The sequence below is a fragment of the Salmo salar genome, chromosome 15, assembly GCF_965601325.2.
Source record: "Salmo salar chromosome 15, fSalSal1, whole genome shotgun sequence".
Classification (NCBI taxonomy): Eukaryota; Metazoa; Chordata; class Actinopteri; order Salmoniformes; family Salmonidae; genus Salmo; species Salmo salar.
This window is the reverse complement of record NC_138305.1, coordinates 58,138,093-58,151,041: the sequence shown is the minus strand read 5'-3', so window position 1 is coordinate 58,151,041 and position 12,949 is coordinate 58,138,093. Positions and strand designations below refer to the sequence as shown.

The following is a 12,949-nucleotide window of genomic DNA, read 5'->3' as shown; positions in this document are numbered from 1 at the left end:
CCAGTCATTTTTTCCACTCTACAACTGCCGTATATAAAACATGTTCTGACCAGTACAACTTTTAAATTGACATTGCACAAAGTCTACGGCTCTGCCTCTCGTGGCGTCCGAAGAGTCCCTAACTGAAGTAAAACGTTTTTGTTTTCAGATACTGGTGGACTGTGCCATATAAGATGTTGTGGGTCATCCCCAACTTCAATTGAACAACCCTTTTATCAACCATTAGCCACTAGAGTTCTCTGAGTTGAGAAGGGCCAACATGAGACAGAGGGCTCAGATTCAGTATCGTCCTTGCTATTTTATTGTTATCTGTTTATAGTTTGTACAAAGTAGTGAAAGCATAATCATAGTGAGTGTTTTCAAGGTACCCTTATCCAGAAAATAGACAATCACCTACACCTAAAAACTCCTAGGGTTGATAAATTAGCCTCAACTTCTTTAAATGTTTAAGAGAAAACAGGTTATTCCCTATCCCATATTCATACTGCACTCCTAACACTCCAGAACCTCCAAGAAAATAGGTTGCTCCTAACACCTAAGCTAAGGCCTGCATTTTTTTCTTCCATTACTTCTTAAAACTTCACTGGGGTAAGGGCCAGCATTCGGAATTTTTGATGAAAAGCGTGCCCAAATTAAACTGCCTGCTACTCAGGCCCAGAAGATAGGATATGCATATAATTAGTAGATTTGGATAGAAAACACTCTAAAGTTTCCAAAACTGTTAAAATAATGTCTGTGAGTATAACAGAACTGATATGGCAGGCGGAAACCTGAGGAAAATCCATCCAGGAAGTACTATTATTTTGAAAGGCTGTTTTTCCATTGAAAGCCTATCCACCATACAAAGACTTAGGACTCAGTGTATGGTTTTCTGTGGCTAGCCGCTGACCTAACATAATCGCATAGTGTGCTTTTGCCGTAAAGCCTTTTTGAAATCTGACACAGCGGCTGGATTAACAAGACGTTTATCTTTAATCCTATGTATAAATCTTGTATCTTTCATCAATGTTTATGATGAGTATTTCTGTAATTTGATGTGGCTCTCTGAAATTTCACCGGATGTTTGTTTGAGACAATGATTACTGAACATGACGCGCTATTTCTGACTTTTGTGACTCCTCTCCTTGGCTGGAAAATGGCTGTATGGTTTTCTGTGACTAGGCGCTGACTTAACATAATCGCATGGTGTGCTTTCACCGTAAAGCCTTTTTGAAATCGGACACTGTGGTTGCATTAACAAGAAGTTTATCTATAAAATGGTGTATAATACTTGTATGTTAGAGGAATTTTGATTATGGGATTTCTGTTGTTTTGAATTTGGCGCCCTGCAATTTCACTGGCTGTTGTCGAGGTGGGACACTACCGTCCCACTTATACCAGAGAGGTTAAAGTGTTTCAGAGAAAACAGGTTACTCCCTATCCCATACACATATTGGCTGATGGTGGTATAGTACGTGGTGATGAAGAACTCCACCTCGGAACAGGAGGGGAAGTCGTGAGGGCTGAAGGCCAGGTAGAGGACCAAGTAGAGGATCCAGTCCATCTGGAACAACCCCATTGCTGCTAGGATGCCCACCACCCCTTCTTTCTCAGAGGCTGCCCCCCTGCTGCACTTGGCGCTGGCACCACCATCCTCCTCTACTCTAGCAGCATCTGGCGCACCAACATTTAGCAAACATTTATATAATGAGTTATAATACTGTAGGTGCATTCAACTAAAGTAGGTGAGACAAACACATATCAAGACACTGGGGGATTGGAAATGATGCAGACAATTACATTGATGGAAGCAACATTCTATCCGCAATATTAAAGCTGATCCACCCCCTACATGTTTTGTGTCAGCTGGACACCCCTGAGAAAAGTGTGGTCAAAGACCACAGATCTGGAATCAGATCACTCTACCCCCAAAACGAACCTTATAAACCATTAGACTAGAGGGATAACAAAATATCTGAACCTGGATCAGTGGTTAGGGGGAACCTCTCCCGACTCCATGGGGTTTACAGACCTTTACAATGAGACAGCTGGTGGCGGTGACGATGAATAGAAGCAGCAGGTTGCAGAGCAAAATATAAAGGTACTTGTAGACTTGATTAGTGGTCGGGCAGTTCTCCTTGGGACAGTGGAAGAAGTCTGGAGGGCAGCTGCCGTCATGTGTATAGTTATCCATATGACCGTCCAGGTTCATGAGATAGGGAAGGAGCTCCCAGGAGTATGGCTAGCATCACACACAGCCCACTCACAGCCCAGGCCAACCGGATGTTGTCCAGAAAGATGGGTAAGTTGCCCCTCGTCTCAGGATCTCAACGCTTCTGGTAACGGAAGATGCTGAAGAGGACGGTGAAGAGGATGCTGGCAATTTTGCCGAACACCAACATTCCAAACAAATAGAGCCAAACACATAACTTAATCTCCGCCTGACCAGGGCGCAAACTCATATAACCCTCCGCAGTGTAAGAAACAAGAAGCACTAGCAATAGCCTAGAAATAGCCCACCACTGACCAAGAAAAGCTAAGCCATCTGGGGTGACAGTACTTCTAGGTCTCAGGAAGGCACTAGCAATGCACTTTGGCCATCAGCTGCTATACTACTTTACTCTCACCGTGAAGAACTTGAGGGGCCGGCAAGACCAGGTGGTGAGGATGGACGTTGTGGTTGGGGGCAACGAGGTTGGAGGCAGCGAGGCCCAGGAGAAACACCTCAAAGGTCTTCAGACAGGAGATCTGGTTCTTTATTAAAGACAGGATCAGGACTACATATCCCACAATGCCCACGGTGGAGATGAAGATCCTGAACACCAGGAGCTCAAGGGTGTCAACCATTTCTGTCTATTAGAAACTTGGCCAATGTGTGTGTAAGAACACTTTGCCCAGCCAGCCAAAAGAATGGACTCCCTCTCTTGAGCTTGGTGCCTCTGGAGGTTGTTCGTTGCCACTGCTTCTGCTTGCTTGTTGGGAATCTAGGCCCAGATCATTTGCAGAAAGAACTACACAAATCAAATTTTATTGATTGAGGAACCGTTGATCTATCCTTCTCCACACACCAACATACTGTTTGTGTGTGTGTGTGTTTGAGCTAGTGAGCTGTACCTTTCATTGTACCTTTCTGCCTCAGTGACCTCAAGCTCTGTTGCCATGCCTTCTAAGGCATCTGAACCCAGACTGCTGATTGGTTAAGCTCATTCGGTGACAAGGAACCAGAGGATGCGAGGCCTGGGACTGAGAGTCCCTTAAATTGCACCTTGAAGCTTTTTTCGGGGAGCCTCAACTCTGAGATGAGCACACCGAGCCTAACTTTCAAGGTGTGCCACCGCATGCCACCCACAAATTAGCTTGCATAATTAAACTGGTTTGTTGCGTAACGAAGTAGAGGTTGATTTCCACACATTCAACTCAACTCACACAATCTGCCTCTGTGTTATTACTTCCATGGCAAACATTTGTCACCTTAAAGCTTATGGAGGCAAAAACCAGTACATCCATGAACAGACCTTGTACTTAAGTTCTATTTAACCCTTTATTCAAGTTTGATGATCATTATATGGGTTGAATTCAGACCGAGGATGTAAAAGCTCATGAATAAAATCTCTCCACCCATTTAGAATGAAGTCAGACAAGTTCCATGTGAGGCCCTTCTTGTGAGGCCCTTCTTGTGAGGACAACGCGTAGATAATACATTCAGTTTATAGGTAAGCAGCGTTTACAAAGTGGGGATTAATAGAGAGACTTAGCAAGGGGAAAAGGAGCGAGAGCAGATAATGTAGGCAACATTATCATCAGTATACCATGCAGGTATTTGCACTTAATGCACCTAAAACACACCTAGCTCAACATCACTGAACGTTCACTCATCCTTTCACCCTCTCCTTAGTTTCTCTTGTCAGTCCCTCAGACTCTCACCCACTCTCTGATCGCGCTCTTCTGTACTTTAATACCCAATCCTCACTCCCTCATGTCTTTTTCATCAATCTCTCATCCCATTTTAGAGGGGCACATCTCAATAGTCTACAGTGGCATCCTCTCCGAACCTCCTTTTCTCCATCAGCACTGACAGGTTTGTTTTGAAAAACTTACCCGGTCTAATTTGAGATCTCCAGAGGGGAGTGAATGAGAGAAGAAGGGCAGGGGTAACTTTTTAGAATGAGATTGAGATTCTGTCAGAGAGACAGAGACAGTCTGAAGTCAAGCGTCTACTGTTTGCCGATGATCTGGTGCTTCTGTCACCAACCAAGGAGGGCCAAGGAGGGCACCTAGATCTTCTGCACAGATTCTGACAGACCTGGGCCCTGTCTCAGTAAGACAAAAAAAATGGTGTTCCAAAAAAGGTCCAGTCGCAAGGACCACAAATACAAATTCCATCTAGACACCGTAGCACTAGAGCACACAAAAAAAAAGATAAATACCTCTGCCTAAACATCAACACCGCAGGTAACTTACACAAAGCTGTGAACGAGCTGAGAGACAAGGCAAGAAGGGCCTTCTATGCCATCAAAAGGAACATAAGATTTGACATACCAACTGGATCTGGCTAAAAATACTTGAATCAGTTATAGAACCCATTGCCCTTTATGGTTGTGGGGTCTGGGGTCCGCTCACCAACCAAGAATTTACAAAATAGGACAAACACCAAATTGAGACTCTGCATGCAGAATTCTGCAAAAATATTCTGTGTACAATGTAAAACACCAAATAATGCATGCAGAGCAGAATTAGGTCGATACACGGTAATGATCAAAATCCAGAAAAGAGACATTAAATCCTACAACCACCTAAAAGGAAGTGATTCCCAAACAATCCATAACAAAGCCATCACCTACAGAGAGATGAACCTGGAGAAGAGTCCCCTAAACAAGCTGGTCCTGGGGCTCTGTTCACAAACACAAACAGACCCCACAGAGCCACAAGACAGCAACACAATTAGACCCAACCAAATCATGACAAAACTAAAAGATAATTACTTGACACATTGGAAAGAATTAACAAAAAAACTGAGCAAATTAGAATGCTATTTGGCCCTAAACAGAGAGTACACAGTGGGAGAACACCTGACCACTTTGACTGACCCAAACTTAAGGAAAGCTTTGACTATGTACAAACTCAGCGAGCATAGCCTTGCTATTGAGAAAGGCCGCCGTAGACAGACCTGGCTCTCAAGAGAAGACAGGCTATGTGCACACTGTCCACAAAATGAGGTGGAAACTGAGCTGCACTTCCTAACCTCCTGCCAAATGTATGACCATATTAGAGACACATATTTCCCTCAGATTACACAGATCCACAAAGAATTTGAAAACAAACCCAATTTTGATAAACTCCCATATCTACTGGGTGAAATACCACAGTATGCCATCACAGCAGCAAGGTTTGTGACCTGTTGCCGCAAGAAAAGGGCAGCCAGTGAACAACAAACACCATTGTATACACAACCCATATTTATGTTTATTTATTTTCCCTTTTGTACTTTACGTATTTGCACATCATTACAACCCTGTATATAGACATAGTATGCCATTTGAAATGTCTTTATTCTTTTGGAACTTCTGTGAGTGTAATGTTAACTGTTAATTTGTATTGTTTATTTCACTTTGGTTAATTATTTACTTCACTTGCTTTGGCAATGTTAGCATGTGTTTCCCATGCCAATAAAGCCCTTCAATTGAAATTGAAAGGACAAGAAGAGGAAACAATTTTAGTAGATTGAGATACATACGGAGTGAGTGCCAGGTAATGTGTGAGTGAGGACAGAAGACAAGGGTAGAAATCCACTTTAGATTATTGAGATACAGCCACATCCAGAGTGAGTAAGAGCCCTCTCGTGCGTGAGCAGTCGCTTAAGAAGCACTCCCTCAGTGGCTCCCAAGCTTTATTTTATTTTAATCCATGGCAAAATATTTTGAATTACAGGATTTGCTATAAAACTGCAACATTTTCTCTTAGCCTCATGGCAAAATGTGTAGAATAGCATGAGATTAGCTATAAAACTGCACATTTTTCTCTCTGCCCCATGGTAAAATGTGTAGAATTGCAGGAAATTTGCTTTAAAACAGCGACATTTTCTCCCAGCCTCATGGCAAAATATGTAGAAAAGCATATGATTATCTATAAACTGCATGTTTTTTTCTCTGCCCCATAGTAAAATGTGTAAAATTTCAGGAAGTTAGATGTTTTCCTAAATAAATGTTTTTCTCTAAAAAGAAACATATACATTGACTGACCTTCATGTCTTAAAGTAATGATGAACTGTCATTTTTCTTTGCTTATTTGAGCTGTTCTTGCCATAATATGGACTTGGTATTTTACCAAATAGGGCTATCTTCTGTATACCACCCCTACCTTGTTACAACACAACTGATTGGCTCAAACGCATTAAGAAGGAAAGAAATTCCACAAATTAACTTTTAACAAGGCACACCTGTTAATTGAAATGCATTCCAGGTGACTACATCATGAAGCTGGTTGAGAGAATACCAAGCGTGTGCAAAGCTGTCAAGGCAAAGGGTGGCTACTTTGAAGAATCTCAAGAATATAAAATATATTTTGATTTGTTAAACACTTTTTTGGTTTCCACATAATTCCACATTTCATAGTTTTGATGTCTTCACTAATATTCTACAATGTAGAAATTAATACAAATAAAGAAAAACCCTTGAGTGAGTAGGTGTGTCCAAACTTTTGACTGGTACTGTATATAGCTTAAATTGACCTCTGCCATCCTCTGATGAAGGCCTACCTGAAATAGCGAACTCCGCACTATGGGTGGTAAATAATTGGATCTGATTAATTTGATTCAATGCAACTTCATCTTTGACAACTGCAACTTCCTATCTAAATGTTATGGTTATTTTGCTCAAAACTTGGGTTGCATATGGAACTGTGGCAATGTAAATAATTGTAAGGCTACTCATGTTTAATTCCAAAATAGCACGTTGTGTGACCATAAAAGCCTGTGTGCAATTGGACACCATATATCAGACCTCTGGATAAGACCCAGATGCAGACCGTTCGAATCACAGATGTTTATTTACAAAACAGGGGACAGGCAAACGACAGGTCAAGGGCAGGCAGAGGTCAGTAATCCAGGGTAGTGTCAGTAAGGTACAGAACGGCAGGCAGGCTCAGGTTCAGGACAGGCAGAGGTCAGTAATCCAGGGTAGTGTCAGTAAGGTACAGAACGGCAGGCAGGCTCAGGGTCAGGACAGGCAGAGGTCAGTAATCAAGGGCAGTGTCAGTAAGGTACAGAACGGCAGACAGGCTCAGGGTTAGGGCAGGCAGAGGTCAGTAATCCAGGGCAGGGTCAGAAAGGTACAGAAAAGCAGGCAGGCTCAGGGTCAGGGCAGGCAGAATGGTCAAAACCGGGAGGACGAGAAAACAGCACCTATAGAAACTCGAAAATGGGAAAACACGCTGGTAGGACTTGACGGGACAAGACAAACTGGCAACAGACAAACAGAAAATGCAGGTATAAATACACAGGAGATAATGGGGACGAATGGGAGACACATGGTGGGGGGTGGAGACAAGCACAAGACAGGTGAAACAGATCAGGGTGTGACAGTACCCTCCCCTCTAGGGATGCCACCTGGTGTCCTACCTGGGCACATACCTGGTTGACCAGGGTGCCTGCAGCGGAACTCAGCAATGAGGCCTGGGTCCAGGATGTTTCCTAGCGGGGACCCAGCACCTCTCCTCCGGGCCATAACCCTCCCAGTCAACCAGGTACTGGAATCCCCTGCCCCAAGGTCGAACACTCAGGAGGCGCCTCACTGTGTATGCCGGATGGTCGTCGATGAGACCGGGGAGAGGAGTGAGCCTGGAAACAGGAGACAACGGCTGTGAGACAGGCGTTTAATTCTAGATACATGAAAAGTGGGATGTATACGGAGAGTGCGGGAGAGTGCGGGACAACAGAAGGCGAAAAGCAGAGGGGCATTAGAGGAGGAGAAAGGCTAAAGTTTGCGGGACTCCACCCAGAGGGGCAGGTCCCGAGTGAACACCCATACCCTCTACCCGAGACGATAGCGGGGAGCAGGGGTCTAGTGGCGGCCTGTCGCCGATACCTGGAGGTGGTCTTGAGGAGGGCGGACCAGGCTCTTTTCCAGGTATGGCGACAGCGGCGGACAAACATCTGGGCCGAGGGTATGCTGACCTCTTCCTCCTGCTCAGGGAATAGCGGATGATGATATCCCATGAAACACTCGAACGGCAAGAGACCAGTGGCCGAGCAGGGAAGGGTGTTGCGGGCGTATTCCACCCACATGAGCTGCTGACTCCAGGGGGTGGGGTTGGCGGAGACGAGGCAATGAAGAGTCGTCTCCAGGTCCTGATTGGCTCGCTCCGACTGGCCGTTAGATTGGGTATGAAAACCGGAGGACAGGCTGGCAATGACCCAATGAGGGTGCAGAACGCCTTCCAGAACTGGGATGAGAAATGAGGACCACGGTCGGAGACCATGTTCACCGGAAGTCCATTGATCTGGCGTGCTGCACCATGAGCTGGGCCGTTTCCTTGGCTGAGCGTAACTTGGGAAGGGGAATGAAATGGGCAGTTTTGGTTAACCTATCCACCACCGTGAGGATAGTGGTGTTGCCATCTGATGGATGGAGACCCGTGACGAAGTCCAGGGATATATGGGACCAGGGGCGGTGAGGTATGGGAAGAGGTTGAAGGAGGAGGAGGACATAGTTTTATTCTGGGCCCACACGGTGCAGGCGGTGACGAACGCGGAGACGTCAGGAACTAAGGTGGGCCACCAAAAACGTTGTCATACAAAGGCCAGGGTCTGTATTTCAAGGCCTACCTTCAAAGTCAGTGCCTCTTCGCTTGACATCATGGGAAAATCAAAAGAAATCAGCCAAGACCTCAGAAAAAAATTGTAGACCTCCACAAGTCTGGTTCATCCTTGGGAGCATTTTCCAAATGCCTGAAGTTACCACGTTCATCTATACAAACAATAGTACGCAAGTATAAACACCATGGGACCATGAAGCAATCATACCGCTCAAGAAGAATACGCATTCTGTCTCCTAGAGATGAACACACTTTGGTGCGAATAGTGCAAATCAATCCCAGAACAACAGCAAAGGACCTTGTGAAGATTCTGGAGGAAACAGGTACAAAAGTATCTATATCCACAGTAAAAGTCCTATATTGACATAACCTGAAAGCAAGGAAGAAGCCACTGCTCCAAAACCGCCATAAAAAGCCAGACTACGGTTTGCAACTGCACATGGGGACAAAGATCATACTTTTTGGAGAAATGTCCTCTGGTCTGATGAAACAAAAATAGAACTGTTTGGCCATAATGACCATCGTTATGTTTGGAGGAAAAAAGGGGACGCTTGCAAGCCGAAGAACACCATCCCAACCGTGAAACACGGGGTTGCAGCATCATGGTGTTTTGCTGCAAAATAGATGGCATCATGAGGATGGAAAATTATGTGGATATATTGAAGCAACATCTCAAGGCATCAGTCAGGAAGTTAAAGCTTGGTCGCAAATGGGACTTCCAAATGGACAATGACCCCAGGCATACCAAAGTTGTGGCAAAATGGCTTAAGGACAACAAAGTTAAGGTATTGGAGTGGCCATCACAAAGCCCTGACCTCAATCCAATAGAAAATTTGTGTGCAGAACTGAAAAAGCGTGTGAGAGCAAGGAGGCCTACAAACCTGACTCAGTTACACCAGCTCTGTCAGGAGGGATGGGCCAAAATTCACCCAACTTATTGTGGGAAGCCTGTGGAAGGCAACCCGAAACGTTTGACCCAGGTTAAACAATTTAAAGGCAATGCAACAAAATACTAATTCAGTGTGTGTAAACTTCTGACCCACTGGGAATGTGATGAAAGAAATAAAAACTGAAATAAATCATTCTCTCTACTATTATTCTGATATTTCACATTCTTAAAATAAAGTGGTGATACTAACTGACCTAAGACAGGGAATTTTTACTCTGATTAAATGTCAGGAAATGTGAAAAACTGAGTTTAAATGTATTTGGCTAAGGTGTATGTAAACTTCCGACTTCAACTGTATATTTATATGTACAGTACTGTATATTTATATGAAGCACCTTCTTGGGTGTGACGCAAAAGTTTGGACACACCCACTCATTCAATGGGTTTTCTTTATTTGTACTATTTCTACATTTTAGAATAATAGTGAAGACATCAAAACTATGAAATAACACATATGGAATCAAGTAGTAACCAGAAAAGTAACCACTCCATCACTCTCCTTCAAATAACCCTTACACAGCCTGGTGGGATGTTGGGTCATTGTACCGTTGAAAGAAAATGATAGTCCCACTAAGCGCAAACCAGATGGCATGGCTGATTAAGTAGGCTATCTAGTTTAGTGTTAGCAGTGTACACGGTTAGGCAATAGAGTACTAGGGTTCACTTCCACATTCCATCCCTAGGTGGTAGCACCAACCAGGTCATGGGCTGTGCTCTGCCAGGAAGCCTTGACAAGCACATCAGGTGTAGGCAATTAAGAAGATCGTCAGCAGCTTGGAAGAGGAAGAAAGGCCCAACTCGGCTGAAAACCCTCCAGCATGTAGACTTTTTAAATTGTTTCGCCCACCAAACAAGGAGTTTTTGTATTGAGGTCAATGAGAGAGTGTCGAATTTGGTCAACAAAATAATTAAATACTTATTTTCTACGTAAGGTTTATTTGATCGAATGGAAGTTTTGTAATGCTTAAGATGTTACGAGTGTACTGATATAAGTATGACAGCAAATTTGAGAAAAAACAGTTTTTCGGAGTCTAGAGATGGCTATGCATATTCATGAAATGAGGCTGGGAGCATAGCATCTCTCTCCATTGAATACAGGCGGTTGACATTAACAACCTTCATCGAATATTTAAAAAAGGATTACAATAATGAGGAGAACCCACCAATCCAAAGAAAGGATAGGCGGGAGCTAGACATCCCGCCACGCCACTTTGTGGACAACAACTCCAATTGTTAGGGCAGAGAGATGTACACTATATATACAAAAGTATGTGTACAACCCTTCAAATTAGTGGATTTGTCTATTTCAGCCATACCCGTTGCTGACAGGTGTATAAAATCAAGCACAAAGCCATGCAATCTCCATAGACAAACATTGACAGTAAAATGGCCTTACTGAAGAGTTTAGTGACTTTCAATGTGGCACTGTCATAGGATGCCACCTTTCCAACAAATCAGTTTGTCAAATTACTGCCCTGCTAGAGCTGCACCGGTCAACTATAAGTGTTGCTATTGTGAAGTGGAAACGTCTAGGAGCAACAACGGCTCAGGTGCGAAGTGGTAGGCCACACAAGCTCACAGAATGGGACCTCCAAGTACTGAAGCGCGTAAAAATCGTCTGTCCTCAGTTGCAACACTCACTACCAAGTTGCAAACTGCCTCAGGAAGCAACGTCAGCACAAGAACTGAAACACGAAATGAGTTTCCATGGCCGAGCAGTCGCACACAAGCCTAAGATCACCATGCCCAAGCGTCGGCTGGAGTGCTGTAAAGCTCGCCGCCATTGGACTCTGGAGCAGTGGAAACGCGTTCTCCGGAGTGATGAATCACGCTTCACCATCTGGCAGTCCGATGGACAAATCTGTGTTTGGCGGATGCCAGGAGAACGCTACCAGCACCAATGCATAGTGCCAACTGTAAAGTTTGGTGGAGGAGGAATAATGGTCTGGGGCTGTTTTTCATGGTTTAGGCTTTCTTATTTCAGCATGACAATGCCCCCGTGCACAAAGCGAGGTCCATACAGAAATGGTTTGTAGAGGTTTTGGAAGAACTTGACTGGCCTGCACAGAGCCCTGACCTCACCCCAGTCAAAGACCTTTGGGATGAATTGGAACACCGACTGCGAGCCAGGCCTAATCGCCCAACATCAGTGACCGACCTCACTAATGCTCTTGTGGCTACTACAGGGACTTTCTTCCATTCAATGTTCCAACATCCATTGGAAAGCCTTCCCAGAAGAGTGGAGGCTGTTATAGCAGCAAAGGTGGGACAACTCCATATTAATGCCCATGATTTTGGAATAAGATATTCAACAAGCAGATGTCTACATACTTTTGGTCATGTAGTGTATCTTGTCAGTATATCCATAATATTTGTCAGCAGTCAGTGTCCCAGCTTGCAGAGCTGTTTGGCTGCTGGTTGGTTTGGTGGCCATGATGCCTTTTGTTAGGTTTTGAGTCATTAGTCTGGGCATGCCTGTTTGTAGTTTCTGACTCAATCAAAGCCAATATTAGAGCGACATCAAGCCTCTATAGCCTTACCTGTATTTGCCCTCTCAAGATTTGAAAGACCATTGAGCAGGCTAGGTAGTTGTGCATTAATGAACAAACTGTAATGCTGTTTGGGCTTTTTGTGTGTACGATAGTCTCCAGATCCCATACAGTGCATTCGGAAAGTATTCAGACCCCTTGACTTTTTCCCCATTTTGTTGCGTTACAGCTTTATTCTAAAATTGATTATTTTCCCTCATCAATATACACACAATACCCCATAATGACAAAGCAAAAACTGTTTTTATAAATATTTGGAAATGTATTAAAAATGTTATATCACATTTACATAAGTATTCAGACCCTTTGTTGAAGCACCTTTATTTTTAAAAACTTTTTACACCTTTTTCTCCCCAATTGGTAGTTACAGTATTGTCCCATCGCTGCAACTCCCGTATGGACTCAGGGGAGGCGAAGGCCGAAAGCCATGCGTCCTCCAAAACACGACCGCCAAGCCGCACCAGGAAGCCAGCCGCACCCTATCCCAGATGACACACCGCCTCATGGGTCTCCATCTCCCGGTCGCGGCCGGCTGCGACACAGCCTGGCTCGAACCCGGATCTGTTGTGACGCCTCTAGCGCTGCGATGCAGTGCCTTAGACCGCTGCACCACTCTGGAGGCCCTGTTGAAGCACCTTCTTGGGTGTGACGCTACAAGCTT

General features: G+C 44.3%; 1 pseudogene; it reads right to left on the bottom strand.

Annotated features, from left to right (window-relative positions):
- Positions 1-222: 222 nt before the first annotated feature.
- LOC123727311 (uncharacterized) lies at positions 223-2,826 on the bottom strand (annotated as a pseudogene).
- Between the last annotated feature and the right edge of the window lie 10,123 nt (positions 2,827-12,949).